Source organism: Indicator indicator, chromosome 2 (assembly GCF_027791375.1).
Source record: "Indicator indicator isolate 239-I01 chromosome 2, UM_Iind_1.1, whole genome shotgun sequence".
Classification (NCBI taxonomy): Eukaryota; Metazoa; Chordata; class Aves; order Piciformes; family Indicatoridae; genus Indicator; species Indicator indicator.
In genome coordinates this window covers 50,984,985-51,001,176 of record NC_072011.1, presented here as the reverse complement: position 1 = coordinate 51,001,176, position 16,192 = coordinate 50,984,985, and positions in this window count along the sequence as shown.

Below are 16,192 nucleotides of genomic sequence, written 5' to 3'. Positions count from 1 at the left end.
AGCAGCGACGGCAAAAAGCCAGTGGGGGGGCAGCCTCTAGCTCACGCGGCAGCGGTGGCAAGCGCGGCTGCGCTTGCAGCCCCTGTGCAGACGGCGGCAACTCCAGTGCCGGCAAGCCCGGCTCAAGCGGTGGCTGAACCTGCAGCGGTGGCGGTGGCAAGCCCGGCTGTGCCGGCAAGCCCCGCACAAGCGGCGGCTGTGTCTGCAGCCGCAGAGCAAGCGGCGGTCGGCAAGCCCGGCTTCGCCTGTAAAGGCGGCGGTGACGGAAGTTTCGCCGGCAGCCCCTACCCAGCAAGAAACGGCAGCGGCGAGTGCTGCTGTGAGCAGTGATGCCTACAGTAAAATAGCTCGTAGGGACATGGTGGAAGAACTGCGCTGTATTAAATGCGTTTCGGACAGTGTACACTGTATAAGGGTGCCGGCAGATCCCGCTCAAGCGGCAACGGCGGCGGCGGCAGTAATGTCGCAGGCAGCGACCATTACCGAGGCAGAGAGGCTTCTGCTCGCAGCTGCTGAAACGGAAGCGAGTCCAGCGGTGGCGGCAGGGTCCCAAAGAGCGCCCGGTAACGCCGTTTCTATGCCAACCGCTTCTGCCGAACCAGCTGTGTATTTCCAAGCAGCACCGGTGTCTGTAAACCTGGTTGCTACTGTGGAAAAGGATCCTTCCGATCCAGCTCCAAATCCACCCTCCAGTTAATATGAATGTGGTGGGTTGAAATTTCCCCCAACATAAAATTGCCAGACCAGCTCAGTTGAAAGCAAATGAAGCTATATTTACAAGCAGAATTACAATCTAGAATTATGGAATGCAACGAATATGTACAAAGTATACAATATTTACATGTATTTACAATTTATAAACAATACAAGAACACGCCCCCCCGGACAAAACCAGGGGAGGTTACCAACAGCTTCGTTCCACCCCCACTCCCTTCCCCTCTGTACAAGGTAAAAGAGAGAGAAGAGCAGAGCGTTGTTGTTAGTACTTAACCACAACAAAGACCACAGCCGAGGCCAGCAAGCCAGCAGAAGCACCAGTTAGTATCTGCCAGAGCAAAAGAAGTCAAAGAGAGAAAGTTAGTTTATACAAACTATCTTTATGTTAGTAGTCAGACCGATGGGATTATTTAGACCTCATCATTATTTCTCTTTTAGATCCAATGGTAATTTATTTACATTCTATCACTTTCTGTTCAAGATCTGTGGAAAATTTTCTAGGCATAGCCTAAAACCACCACAACCACCTTCACACTGCAGCTGAATGCAGCAGAAAAGTTATTAAGAGAAAAAGAACAAATGCAAAATGAAGATCATCTCTGGACATAGCCCATGCAAAATGTGACTTGCCATAACACAGCCCTGAAAGGCACGACTAACAAAATACTCTGGCATGTTACAGCATCCTCCCAACTTGTATAAAAGCTGCTTTATTGCTGATCTCAGTTTACTCTATTCACAGGCATAAATGAATTGTGGGATTTTTTTTATGGGTTGTCTGGTTTTCCCAGTACATGTTCTGGGTCATCATTAACGAAGGCTAAGACAAAGCTCTTTTTTTTCTCTCCCTCTCTTTTTTTTTTCCCCCCAGAGCTTCTTTCTACCCCTTTATCAGCTGATCTGCAGAAGCTGCCGAAAGATATGCAGTTCCTCCTAAAGTGGTTCTTGGATAGCAAACTGCTTTATCTTCCTCTTGGAACTACCAGCAGTGAGTCAGGGCCTGGGGAGGATAAACAGTATTACCTGTATTGTACTGTCTGCCAAGACCCAATTGCCTCAGCTCCTCTATGCCTCATCTTTGCACCCCAGAAGCAACACTTAGAAGAAAATGAATGGAATACAAAGCCCACTTGCAAGCTTCAGGTCATGAAGAAATTTCTGGGTGAAAAAAAATCATTGAAACTCACAATGACAGTCTTTGTAAGTATAACTGCTTCCTTCCAGTTCCTCCAGCTTCACCTGCTTCCCATGCTTCACACAGCATAAAATCTCATGAGAAGCTCATTTATTTATACCCAGGAACTGCTCATGTTACTAATGTGCATAATCTGGATGCAAAAAATCATCAAGACATTAGAGCATTCTTGAACCATATCCTGTTATTTTCATTGTGGGAAGCACAGAAAAAAAGTATGGACTTCTATGCAAAAAGCTGACTTTTTTATCAGTGCTGCATGTAGTGAGCTTGAAATGCTAAGTTTGCAAGGGAAGTCAGAGTTACCCAATTTGTTTGTGAGGACCCTCTGGCAATGTAGCACAGGAAAAGGGAATTATTAATAAAAATGTTCAGAAAGTTGTGCTTCTGTGGCTACATAAGGACTAGCCCATACATATGGAAAAGCACTATCAGGGAGAAGACCACCTTAAAGAAAACCAAAGGAAGAGTAATGTGAAACTGATGGTGAAATAAAGGAGGGAAATAGAAACTAATGCAAAGGTACTTGTCTGTGACATGAATCAGACGAGGGAGGAAACAAATCTCAGAGAAATGTGTTTCAATTCATGACCTGGTTATTGCACACTTCTCTGTCTGAGTCCTTCCAGTTTTCTTTTGGTGGGCCTTTTGTCATCACCACATTCTCCAATTTACAGACAGCATCCAGCAACAAACCTTCAACTGGCAGGGGAAGGATACACCAGAGCTATTTGCTTTCCTTTGCATCTGCTCAAAAACCGAGAAAGAGCAACAGGCCCCAGCTCATCTTCATGTTCATCATCGTTAAGTTCATTGCTTCGGAATGCATCAACCCAAACCTCACCATTATTTCTGGGATATTCTTTAAGTTTACAACCAGTAGAGTGGTGTAGGAGTAATTGCAGAACTGCTGTGCGAATCTGTATAGTGCCGATGGGTTTCTAACCGTTGCTAATAATCTTTCAGAGTGACAAAACCCAGTTTCTGAATTGCAGCTGTCCCTGCCACTTCAATACTTCACAGTCCACAAACCAGAGGAAGCATTTCCTACAGCTCAAGGAAGGCAGCTTTGTCATGCAAATGGTTTGGAGTCATTTCTAGCCACATCTGTCTTCATTATGGTCAAGTCCCAGCCTCTGCACTTGTAAAGAAATGGTGTGGGAAGACGCAAGGGAAAAATAGTACAAGTCAAAACCACCCTTACATTCAAGAAATCCAGAGCTATTTGTAGTTGCTAGTCACTGTCACTGCTCTAGAAAGGAATCTGTTTCTGATTCACTGTATCTCTTGACAGCTGCTTATACAATAGCACAAGTCAGAAACAAGAAGCTGTATTTCAGATCTGCCCACTGTAGAAATACAAAGTTTGGACCTGGATCCAAATTTCTGCCTGCAATATCATGGTTCGAAGACCACCGGCTGCCATAATTTGGGATTAATACTCCTAGGTTTGTCCTCTTCTAGAGAATGTAAAATTTCACATTTGACAGAGGCTTAACAAATGATCTGAGCAGAGATTTCACCATGCATATGTGATAACTAACTTCAGGATCACAGAGATTAAAGGTGGGAATGAAAAATTACATGACTGCAGCTGCAGAGTTGTTTTCTGTATTCTATCTCTCCTCATGCCTTGCTCAGGGTAGTTTTGAGTGGCTCAAAGTAAAGCTCCCTCCCAGTTTCCTTCTGGAGGCTGTTCCACACTCAAGCAGGTCTTGCTGGCATTTACTTCATATTTCATTTCACCTTGCACCATTGTGTAGCGAAGAGCCATCTTAAATAGTCCTTTGCCCTACTGGTGTCTTTGTGTTGCTGTTTTCTGTCCTTATGTTACTTCATAAATTCACTCTCTTTTTTTGTTTTGTTTTGTTTAATTTTGTTTTGTTTGTTTTTTGCTTGCTGTCATTTCCAGCGATCGAAACAAGGAGAGAATAAATGGCATAATTTCATGTATGCTATGTCTTCACCAAGCTCTGTTAAACCAGTGTAGGCTTTCTTTGGACAGAGGACACTGAATTTCTGTGGTTTGACTCATCACGTCATTTCCTGCTCCAGCTTTTGACTCTCCATGTGGTGCCAGCATCACAGAGCAGGACCTGACGATTAATGAGATGTAAATAAAAGAAAAGCTTTCTCCAGATAAATGTTAGTGACAGCTGAGTACAACAGGAGATAGATGCAGACTCAGCCTGAGGCCTCATGGATAGCTTCAGGTTAGTTCCTGCTCTGACCTGAATCCATAGTTTTTTATCTCTGCATGCTGGGTTTAGGTGTAAAGCACTGCAGATGGTGCCAGTGGAAGGAAGTTTAGTTTGGTTGTAACATAGAAAGCAACACGCTACAACTAACTTCACAGACTGAGACCAGGAAAAAGATATTCCCCTATTCAAGTCACATTAATGGCGTATTTTCTACTGGATCAGGATCAAACATTGTAAGGTAGACGTTACTTAATACAGAGAAGGATGTGGGATAAACAAACACCCAGAGTGAAGAGTCATAATGACCCTTGCTTTAAAGAGCAGGGAGACAAGACAGAACAAGGACAGGGTTCCGGGAAACAGTGCAGCAAGTGTGTGCACACATGTGCATGTCCTCCACCATACACCCAACTTCCTGGCACACCAAGCAGAGCCTACTGCTGCCTGGAGGCAGCTGACTTCAGAGAGGTTTCAGGTTCCCCTTCAGAGAAAATGACAGCATAGCAACTACATGGCTACACACACAGCTTTCACTCCCAGAGCTATGACAAACCCAAGTGCCTGGTGTTGATCCCAGCACTTCTAGATTTTCTGAATTCCCTGCTTACTGAAGGGTGAAATTAGACTCACACTGAACTTCCAGCTTCAAGAAAGCAGCTTGGAGCAGGTAATGGAGGGTATGGTGCACAGAGGATAAAAAAACAGATGATGGTGGGGTGAAGAGAAATATATTCCAGCAACACAGACTTTGTTGTAGCAAAATTCAGACTAGGAATTTGCATATGGAAATTCTTTATGAAGATACTCTTATTAACAACCTGAATTGCACTCTTAAGAGATTACAGCAGTTAGGGAGAGGTAAATGAGCTCTGTCAAAACAGGAACAGCTCTAAGTGATCCCCCAAAGCAGGATCAGGGCAGGCACTGTGGCAGACTTCCTCCATATTCTGGCACTGGCTAGGGAAATTATGGAGGTGTTGCTTTTCTACTTCAAAGCAGAAGGTCTGGCAGCAGTTCTTGTTGCAATGTGCAGTTTGAAAGAATGTGAGTCAAAGCAGTGTTACTGTGAAACAAAAAAGAAAAAGAGTTAAGAATGAAGTTCAAACACAACCAAATCACCTCCACTTTTTTCAGTTTCAAAGGCTCAAGAGTTGAGGTGCTCATATCCCTTCAACACCTTCTAAACATTATAGAGATTTTAGGAGCAACAGAGCAGGGGCAGAAGGGCACACCCATGGAGCAACCTCTAGTGTGCTGCTCCCAAGATGCATCTTCCTAGAGCACCTTTGGGTGCTGTGTAGTCACATTTCTGGAAGCCTCAGTCAGACTGCAGCTATTCTCCAGACAACCATATGAGAGCCATAAGCAGCTGTTTCTTCCCAGTAAGTCTCACTCAAACATCAGCAAATCTTTCAAGCAGAATCTGTATGTCCTGGGTATGTCAGGACCCAAGAAAAATGCAGGGTCGAATGGACAGCTGGAGAAGACCACTTAGCCACAGAGAGATGGGGCATGGAGGTCCTTCACACTGTGAAGATTTGGCTGTCACAAAATAGTTCCAAACACTTGCCATTCCTTGTAGGTGTCAGAAGTTGCCTAGAGATACACTTACAGAAAGTCCATACCAAGCACTCTGATCTTTCTAGCTTTCTCATGCTTTTCAGGGAAGGTTATGTCTTACAAACCTCTGCAATGTACTTCAGGCCTGAAGGAAGTACAATGACTCTGACAAGCATGAAGGGTTTAAAGCACTGCAGCCAGCAGCTCTTACTGACCCCAAAATGTCTCAGTCCTGCTTGATTTCTGTTTCCTCAGTCCACATCTGTGAGGAGGGGGTAATAATGACTTGATGAGTGTCCTGCTATGGTATGTGACCCAGCAGATCTCCTCTGTGAAGCCTTGCCTGGGGATCTGCCCCGTGCCAGGTTACTGATCTCCCTGGAGATGTACTGGAGCAATTAGGCATGTCCTCTGCTAAGTCTGACATGCTTTGGTTAAATTGACCACACTTCTTACAAAAGAGTGAAATGAGGATGAGCCTGGTTTTCCCTGTAAGTAGTGTGACCTGTTGAAAATGGACACGGGCAATGGATGTGCTTGATGAAGCTATATGGCTGTACAAGAAAAGAACAATCTCTTTTCTGAAGCTATGGTAGAAGTCTCAGAGAGAAGAGACCTGATGATGCTTCCACCAGTAAACACCACAGCAGATTCTAGGAAAAGGGTTTTACACATGTGGGGTGCACTGCATTTATTATGGACAGAGACTGTTTCAGGGCCTGTGGTTGTGCAGTGTGGGGACAGTATTAAAGCACTGTGGGCTGGCACTGCCTCATGCCCCTGAACCTACAGGGAGGTTACCTGAGATTCTTATTCTTTCAGTTCTTGATTTTAAAAAATTTAGTCAGTGCTCTTGTGTAGTGCTTTATGCTCTCATGCTGCAGAAAAAGCATTCTCTATTGTAAAAAACAAAAATTAGTCTGTTTAAATATGTATTTTTAGCACATTTTTTTTTCTCATGAAATTAGAGTATCACCCAATGACATTCCCTACTGCTGAGTCCATCAGCACTCTTTGTGTTTTCATGGACATGTTTGTATTTTTGTGGACATGTTTTCCTTACAAAAACCAGTTCTGTCTTCTCTGCTGCTATAGAAAAGGCTCAAACGAATGTCAGAAAGCTGACTGACAGACTGTACAGGCAAAGCAGAAAACCTGACTGTGTTCAGGGGTTGTCAAGTGCACAAAGTAAACAAAAGAATAGATCTGTGCAATTTTTCCTCACGAATCTCTTTCAACTACAACTCTTATTTTAGATGTTACTTGTGAAGGAAAGCGCAACACAATGACAGTGTTTTAAATGTAAAAAGTCTCATTAGTTTTGACAAATATGTTTGATAAATGTTATTATAACTATCAGAGGCTTAAATCCTAAACAACATTGTGTTTTCAGCTGTTTTAAAGCAATGACTTCCTAAAACTACCACAATCATTTAAGGACGATAATGGGTTGTTGTAATGCACTGGTTTCATCCCTCCTTTAAATCCTGCTTCAATCTCTTCCCCTATATTATTTCTGTTAGATGTTCAGCAGCCTTCCTATCCCATGCACAACCAGGACAGAGTAGTAGGATCTTCCATGATTTTTGCTCAACTTGCATCTCCCTGTTTTATGAGCCTTCTCTGAATACAAATATCTGGGTAAAGTACATTCAGGTTTTGCAGAAATCCTCACCACCACCACCCTGCAACTCCCCACTGTTATACAGACTGCCTGCAGGGCTAACGGAGCCACCCTTCTGAACTGGGATTTACTGTTCTGCCCTCCCAGGGACTCTCAATCCAAGGGAGCAAGAGAACGAGTTGCATATGTGGGTTAGATTTTAAATTGCTTTTTCTGACAGTATGATGTAGCTCCATGCTGCAAGTGCATCTGACAGACGTTGGACCCAGGGGAGGATCAGCTTTGAAAAACCTTACCCAGGATATTTTTCCCCGTTTTTACTTCATTGTCTGCTTTTCTTCTAGCTCCTGGGGTGGATTATTTTCCCTAGCCAAACACCAGACAAAAGGAGGGGAAGAAAGGAGGAGATACACTGCAGTGAGTGGACAGACAGATCACTGGTGGGGAGAATGCATGTAAGTGGCACAAAGTAGCTTGTTTCCCACAAGCTGGGGAAGGCAGCACACATTTTGCAGCAGGCTCCGTCCAGCTTGTGCTGTGGGGCAGGAGTGGCCCCATGGAGCAGCTTTGCTGTAAGCAAGGTGGAGAGGAGCTCCCCATAGCTTCAGCTGCCATGGGGAAGGCACATGGGCAAGGAGAGAAGATTTCCACAGGGTTTTTAACCTCTTGGGCAACTAAACCAGTACAACTGGCCAACAATCCCACAGTGCAGCTTTGCCATTAGCTAGAGATGAAAATGGAGCGAAACATGAAGTGCTTGCACCCACACCCTTCTCCTTGGTAACTCACTGCCCATAGACCTTCCAATGCTGGGAGAAGAGAGCAGAAAGAGGCTAATGGAGAGGCTGGGGCCATGTGCCCCATGCACTCCAGTCCCTCAACTCCTGTACACCAGGAAGATTTGCCCTGCATCCCCCTCAGACCCAGCCAGAGAGAACTGCACTCCTTTGCAATGCATGCTGGGCAGCCACCCCAACAACCACTGGCACCTGGTTTTAGATGAGGGTTGCAGCATGGCTACACTTAAAAACATTGAGGATTCCTATATTTGCAACTTACTTGTATTCGAATTATTTTTCACTTTAAAGGTGGAAGGATCTATTTATTTTCATTTTATTTTGTGTTTTTCTGGTTCTGCCTATGATTCAGATTTAGGCAACATGCAATGGAATGTGTCAAGGTATCTGAAGGCTCAAAATGCACAATTCCAATACTATAATATAGCTCTTTGTTATGCTAATTATTTCTTTCCATCTGCTCCAGCAATGAGCGCCAGCCCGACCTATCAAAGGGGAACAAAACCTCTAGGTAAGCTTTCTGCTGCAAGGTCCCTTACCTCTGTGCTCGAGACGGGGGCTGTGTCTCTCCCGGCACCTATAAACCAAAGCTGAAAGGTAAAACAAAACAATTTAATATTGCAGCTCCACCGCCACTGGGAACGTAAGCTAGGAATTAAAAAGTGACACCCTCTTGACAGCCATGATTTACATTTTGATCCCAGGTCCCCTCCTCCTCCACATGCATCTTCTCACCACTTTTGAGCAAAGGGAAAAAATGAGGCAGTGCGGGAAAACATCCAGTCAAACCTCAGAGACTCTGCTGAGGTTCTGATTTTGGCACCCGCCAGGGTTGTGCTTTCTGATCTTGAAGGATTTTTAGCATGCAGGTGTCAGATTCATGACAGCAGAAAATGCTGTGGTTGCATTATTTAAATTAAAATTAAGTTTCCAGATAACAATTTAAAAATATTTCTTACATTCAAAATTAAAATAATAAAATTATTGCCCATGTTGCCTTTCTATTATTTATGTTGATATTCAATTAAAATAGAGTTTGTCTTGTCCCTGTGTTTCTAGAGCCTAGAAAGATATTTTATTGATAGGACATGGAAATATTCAAAGGGGAAAAAAAGATCTTTGGCAGCTGGAAAGAGACTAGCTGGGGGCCACCAGCATCCTGAGAGGCTCAGAAGACCACTGGGAATGTGGGGCAAGCTTGTTAGCTGCATGTCTTATTTATAATGGTCAGTAGCAAAATACCTCAAAAGCTGACATAACACTATCATCCTTAAGCCTCAGAATTAGAAACAGGCGCTTCAACGGGTGGATAATTCATACAATAAAAATCCTTGTCTCAGCCTGCGTGCAGAATAAGGAAAATGATCTGACAGTAACTTATGCCCTACTCACATTTTAATATTTTTATTCCTGGCTGTGATGACTTCACAGATTATTTTAATGTTTCAGTATCGGAGCAATTCTACAATGAAGGTAGGTTTCAGGATTGTGTTAACACTGCACACCTTACTTCTCATCACAAACACAAAATTAAATTTGCCACAATTACACTAATTAGCCTGCTGGTAAACCAGAATCCAATCTGTCACACAGAGGAAGGGGTCAAAGATGGAATAATATATATTCAGACTCTGCAGGTACAATGTAGGCTCCTGAAGATTTAAACATTAGTCAATTTGTATTTTAAGGATAATAATAGTTATAATTATTAATAGACGTAATTAAGCAACATACATCTCATGGGTTGCTTTGGTCATACTTGTTGAGACTCACAGAAAATTAATTTGAGGAAAATAAAATATTGAAAGTACATTGCACTTACAGGGCAGCAACGTTTATTGTATGTGCACTGTCTGATGATTTGTAATACAAAGAGTAATTCCATTTTGAGCCAAAGACACACGACTTTATTCAAGTGAATAAACAGCCCCACAGCAGTCATATGGCTAAGAAGATGTGGCTGTTACAAAATAAGTATAGAAATAAGTGCAGAGGATTTCATCCTGAGAGAGTAATGGATGGAGGCCAAAAAAAAAATTACAAGGGTTTTTAGGGTTGATGAAGGAACAGAGCAAAGATTTTACATGTATACAGAGAGACAGAAATTATTTTGGAGTCAGGGAATAAAACTGGATTTGAAGATAATCTGCTGCTCAACTCCAACTCCCACTGGCAGAAGGCTTTCCCTAACTAAAAGGGTAAATAGAGAGGAACTGATCCCACATTATATGAGGTGGAGGAGGGGGATTGCCCTTTGAAACTTGTGCTGATTAAGACAATGAGGTGGGAGGGAGAAAACAAAACCAACAATAACCAAAGGTGGTGGTAGTCAGCTGATACTACCAGGCAAAACTCTCCAAAAATCAACAACACAGTATCACCTCATGCCAGCTCATAGGCTACAAAAAGACTCCAAAGCATCAGTCAGCAAACTTCCAGAGAGCATTTAACATCAGGCACAACTCACAAGTGAAAAAGCTATATTAATAATATGAGGCAGTGAGGGAATAGTGGCAGCAATGTTGTGACTTCCCAGAGATGTGCAGCTGCGACTGGGCCAGTTTCTCATGAAGGAGGCATGGCCACCAACCCTTCATCCTCCTTTGCAGCAGCCAGGGGCTTAGTTGCTGCAGGCAAACACAGCCTGCAGCACAGACAGATGAGCCTGGCAGGGTATTCCATAGGGAAAGTACCACTGCAGGAGGTAGCACTAAATGGACTGAACTTGAGCAGGCAGACCATTTATCTCCTTCCTGCAGTCCTGGTATGACAGATTAGATGCTATCTGCAGTAAATTGGAGAATGATGCTGTATTAATTAAGAAAAATTACTAGCCATGGAAGAGAAGTTATTTTTCAAATTCAGCATCTGCCTCTTTTGGGGGTTTTGTTTTTTTTCCATTCAGTGTGCATACTTCTGAGTGTACACAGTCTACATCTGTGACTTTTCCTTGCACTCCCTGCACTCCTCAGAGTGGAAACTCAAATACAGAGATTAAAAGAAGTTAATGTACTTGCTTATAGAATCACAGAATCACAGAATGGTGGGGGTTGGAGGGGACCTTAAAAGATCTTCTGATCCAATCCCCCTGCCAGAGCAGAATTACCTAGAGTAGGTCACATAGGAATGCATTCAGGCAGCTTTTGAATGTCTTTGGAAAAGGAGATTCCACAGCCTCTCTGGTCAGCCTGTTCCAGGGTTCTGGCATCTGTCCTTTCAGCTGGATCTGTTGAGAAAGCTCTGCATACCTTGCAGTCTGCACCACTTCTGCAAAGCCGCAGAACTGAAACACCACATTCACTTCCCTGCTATGACTTAAAGACTAGGGAGAGCAACAACAGGCCAACTACATCCCCAAATGTAACTGCTTTCATAGGATTACTCCATTGGAGTGTAACTTAACCTTCCATATCTACCCCAGGTCCCCTGACACGGAAAGCCACTGACCCCAAATGGTTTTACAGCCACAGCTGCTTTGCTTCATGTTCTCTGTGGAGAGCCAAGAGGAGTGAAGGTCTCATCCTAACACCCCTCAGCCCCAGGACTGGTTCGTGCTCAGTCCCCAGTGCAGCCCTGGCTGGCTGGGTACACCTCACATGAGCAGCCTTAGGCCTAGCTGCTGTAAAGGCACTCAGCACTCTGCCATGGCTATGTTTACATTAGAGAAAACGGACCTCACAGAAACAGTTTGCAAACACCACAAGACAAACTTTTGTAAACTCCCTCAGTTTAGTCATCTTTCCCCATCTGTCAGAGAAGTTAAAGTGAGATTGAGAAAACACAGGAAATTACTGTGTATTCCAAGTAGTCGTGACTGAGCGGCTTGGCTGTTACATGAGATGCCTTGTGGAAGATTCACATCTCCTAACATTTCCAGCAAGACCCTTTGCAGCGCTTCCCTGGCTGTGATCTTTAGCAGGCTCTGCACACCCTGCCAGGAAAAGCCCCTGGGATGCTTCAAGCAGCTGCAGAAAACCTCACCCCAATACCGAGGACCCCAAAAGGTTACCTCCAGAAAGACAGGGCAGCCCCTTTCTTCAAGGTTACAAAGCAAGGGACAGGCAGTTAAAAAGTTTAGGTCCCTTTGGGAGGCTTCCATGTGAAACTTTTTTTTTGTTAGAACTGAGTAAAATACCAGACAAAATCCTTTAGCCCACAGCAGTTTATGCCTTCCTCTGATGTGACTGACTGGCTCTCTTTGTGATAAACTAAATAAACTTCTTTTATCAAGATTCCTGTCATGAGTAAGTAGCAATTGCATTTGCTACAACTCTGTCTGTAGCCTTTATCTCAAGAAGGCAATGAAAGGGCACAAGTCAAACACAGACTAGAAATCACCTTCACATCTCTACTTCAGCCATATTCTATTAATCACTAGATCACTACCCTAGTGGCAATTTGAGCTACTGGCAGCTGGAAAGGCCATTTAACTGGGAAGGGCTGCAATTGCCTTGGGCCTCCAGGGAGGCCACAAAGCAGCTGAGACGCACTGTACCCCAATTAGTTTGATTAAATTCCCCTTGAGATCATGCTGCACCTCTCCACTAGTCCTGCCTTCCCGTGCACAAACCTGAAGGTTGGTGGCACCCAGTGTACTGTCCTGGTCTTCAGTAAAAGGATGGTTGGTAGATGAGAGGCATAAAAGGAGGATGGAGGACGTGAAAATGAAATGTGAAAAAAAAAAATCTCCTTGCCACAACTTTACTTTGGGGTGTAACACCTTCAGGACTGAAAGAAACACTTCATCTCTGTGGCTCAGCCAGCATTTGTTTTCTTTGTGGAGCCAGCTGCTACGCTGGCATTGCAGACCAGTGCCAGCTGAGGCCATTTGAGTGCTGGGGATGCTCATATTAGTCTGTTGCAACAGATTAGCTAATCCAGTAAAAACAGTAAAATTTTACCAAATGTATTAAGTATTTATGAAGGACAATGGTCTTATGCCATGTGTTTTGAAAAAAGAACATAATTTTTTCAACTCAGATGAACTATGCATTTCCAAGGGAAATGTATTACCTGATGGAAAGCAATCCTGAAGATAAAATGACACTTCTGTTCTTAGCAACAGTAAAATAGACCTGACAACAGAAACATCTTTTTCTGTTGCTGTTTTCCATGTATTATTTGTTCAATTATTAGCTTGCCAAAAGGTGCAGTACTTCATAGTCTTACACTCTGGGAACAAAGTGTCTTACGATAGAGAAGAAAAGAAATCTCCCTAGACAGAAGCTCTTCTGTCCAGCTCTTCCAGGCAGGTAGGCCAGGAACATGAGGAGAATTCATTTAGCAGTTATACATAGGACATATGGATGAAAGGTATTACTATAATCTTGGAAAATCACTGTTTCTTGAAAATTTGTGATACTAGCAAAATGTCCTTAATACTGGGGTGTGCAATGGGGAAAAGTCCTATCAGGTTTATAGTCTTCACATGCCATAAATCAAACCAAATTTAAACCAGGAAATCCATTCAACCAAGCCCAAGTTGGAAATCCTATTAAGGTCTATTGTATTTCTGGCAATTCAACAGGGGTGTTTCCAACTCCCTTTTCTAACATGAAATACCTCTGATTCTTCCAAAGCAAACAGGAAAACTCAGTGGACTCCCAAGTCAAATGCATCTACTTTCAGTATTTGCTATTATTTAGTGAGGCAGGGTCCAAAGGAAAGCACAAAAGATCACTTATCTAAGGCCAACCCTTATTATATGGCAGACCCTGCTGACACTCAGTAGATTGTCAGAAGTGGCAAGAGATTAATTTCTGCATGTCTCTGGAACTAAAAAAGTTTTTAGAGGTCAGAGCTGACAGAGTTCTGCCAGGCCATCACTTCAGCTGGCACAAATTCAATTCAGAAGACTCTGCAATGGTTTATGTGTGCAGGCTTCTTCTTGCAGTCCAAGGATCCCCTTATGGTCAAAAAGCTTTCGGCCTCCCCCAAAGTGTTAGCTGATTTGTGGTTTGGGCAGCGTTTGGCCAAATGTTTTCCTTGGCTGCACATGCAAGTCTACAGAGAAATCTATTGCTTCTTAGTGCACCTTCAGACTGTCCCAAAGGCTCCTGAAAACCCCAATAAGGCTGAGCTCCATCATGGACTCAGCTTGAGGTGAACAGTCACCCGCAGTGTAACCTCTCCAGCAGGAAGCAGTTTGATCACATGGCATTTCCTTAGGTGTGGGTGGGAAGCATGGGGGGGAGGACCCAGTAGGCATTGGAGATATAAAATTAAAATGAATTTTTGTCATTTTAATAAATATATATCAAGGAAATTTCACTTTACTACAACAACACATTAGTATACAAGAATCTAATATTTAAGCTTAAAACATCAAGTGTTTATCAAATATTGAAAAGAGCAGACATTACTAGACTATCTGGGTGTAACACAAGAAAAAGCATTTAAAAAAAAAAATTGGTCCTTGTGGACAAATGTCTAAATGATGATCCTACTCATACACTGTATGAATGAGATCTATATTTAATATTATTCTTATTAATAAAAAAAGCTTCTGTCTTGGAGAAATCAGGTGGGACTTTCACTTTCTTTTTTGCTCTTCACAATGATAACCCTTACAAAGTTATGAGTTCCAACTCACCTGACCACATAAAGGTTATCATTGATTTACATCCTACTGTTTGTGTTCACTTTAGCTGGGAGAGAGATTTTCCCTATGACCACAGGGCTTAGTCACAAAAAATGGTCAGTCTGCAAATGTGACTGTGCGGTGCACAAACTACCCAAAATAACCATGGCCCAGGAGGACTCAGGCTGAACCTATGAAACCCAGAGCAGGAGGTCTCTGACACAGAGACCTGGCTGACTTCAACACTAAACCAGGGGCAGCCCAGGGACCCTCATGCCCTGTGTCAAGCTGGCTGCCTCCCCAGCACAGAGGTGAATTTTATTCTCTGGACATGAACCAAGCAGAGAAGATGTCACTTGAGTGCATGACACTACAGGAGCAGGCAGCTATTATGAGTCAGCTGTGGCCTGCATGTGGCTATTTTGCCAAGCACATCCTGCCAGTTGTTATGGGGACTGTAGGAGCTAATTAATGTGGTGGATCCAAGATAATATTCTCAGTCCAACCCCAGCCAACATCTTCTGTGCATTTTAAACAGCACATTTTTGCCAAAGGTCCACTTACGGTCTAACTAAATGTCATCCCTTCCTACTGAAATCTCAGCTCATTTCTCCAAAATGTTCTTTTTTAAAATTAAACCCCTTACATTCATTCAGATAAAATCATGTTTATCACCACACTGATTAACATTGTGCTTTTGTTTTCTTGTCTTTTTTTAAATCAACAGCAAAAGTCATAGAAAACTCCCGCATGCTTTTGCAATCTAAAAGAGAGAAATTATGCAAAACAGAATAAAGTATAAAACATGCCACCGGTTCATGAACTTCATTATACGAAGAAAGAAAAAAAGGAGCCCCAGCAACAGACAGTTGCCATAGAAACACGCAAGCATCTAATGCTTGTTTACAAGAGACATCTCTCTATTGTTTCTTAAATCCCTTCCTAAGGATGGCAAATCAAAAAGCAATTGAGCATCAAAAAGGAAGAACAGAGATGTTTGAATAGGAAGTTGAACACAGTACTTCAAAGGTTAAAGGTTTCTAATAATATTGATCCACCCTGTGGGTTGCCTTTTTTTTTTCTCTCTGTTTAGGTTAAATCCCTGCTGCATCGCTGATTTATACTTAATTTTCACACTGGCAAAAATTAAGACAAAATGTAAGGCACACAAAAAAAAAAACCTGCCCTCTGTAACAATAAGCCTCATGAGTTATTACATCTGAGGTGAAACCATGCAAGTACTTGAGCTGCATGTTGTGTTTCTGATAACATCCCACAAACAGGTTATTTCTTTATGCTATGTCCTATTTTGTCAGTTGAAAGAGATGCCGAATCCAGGAATTCAAGAGTAGCAATACAAAATGTAAGGATGGTTTATTCCGAGTCCATGAAGACAATCCTTTGTCAGAACAAATACTTAGCTCCAAGGAGCCTATCACCCTTGCTGGTAGCATCAATTTGTTTACCAGACTTCTAATTCCTTGGTAAACATAATGGAGGTTCTTCTTAATTAATGGC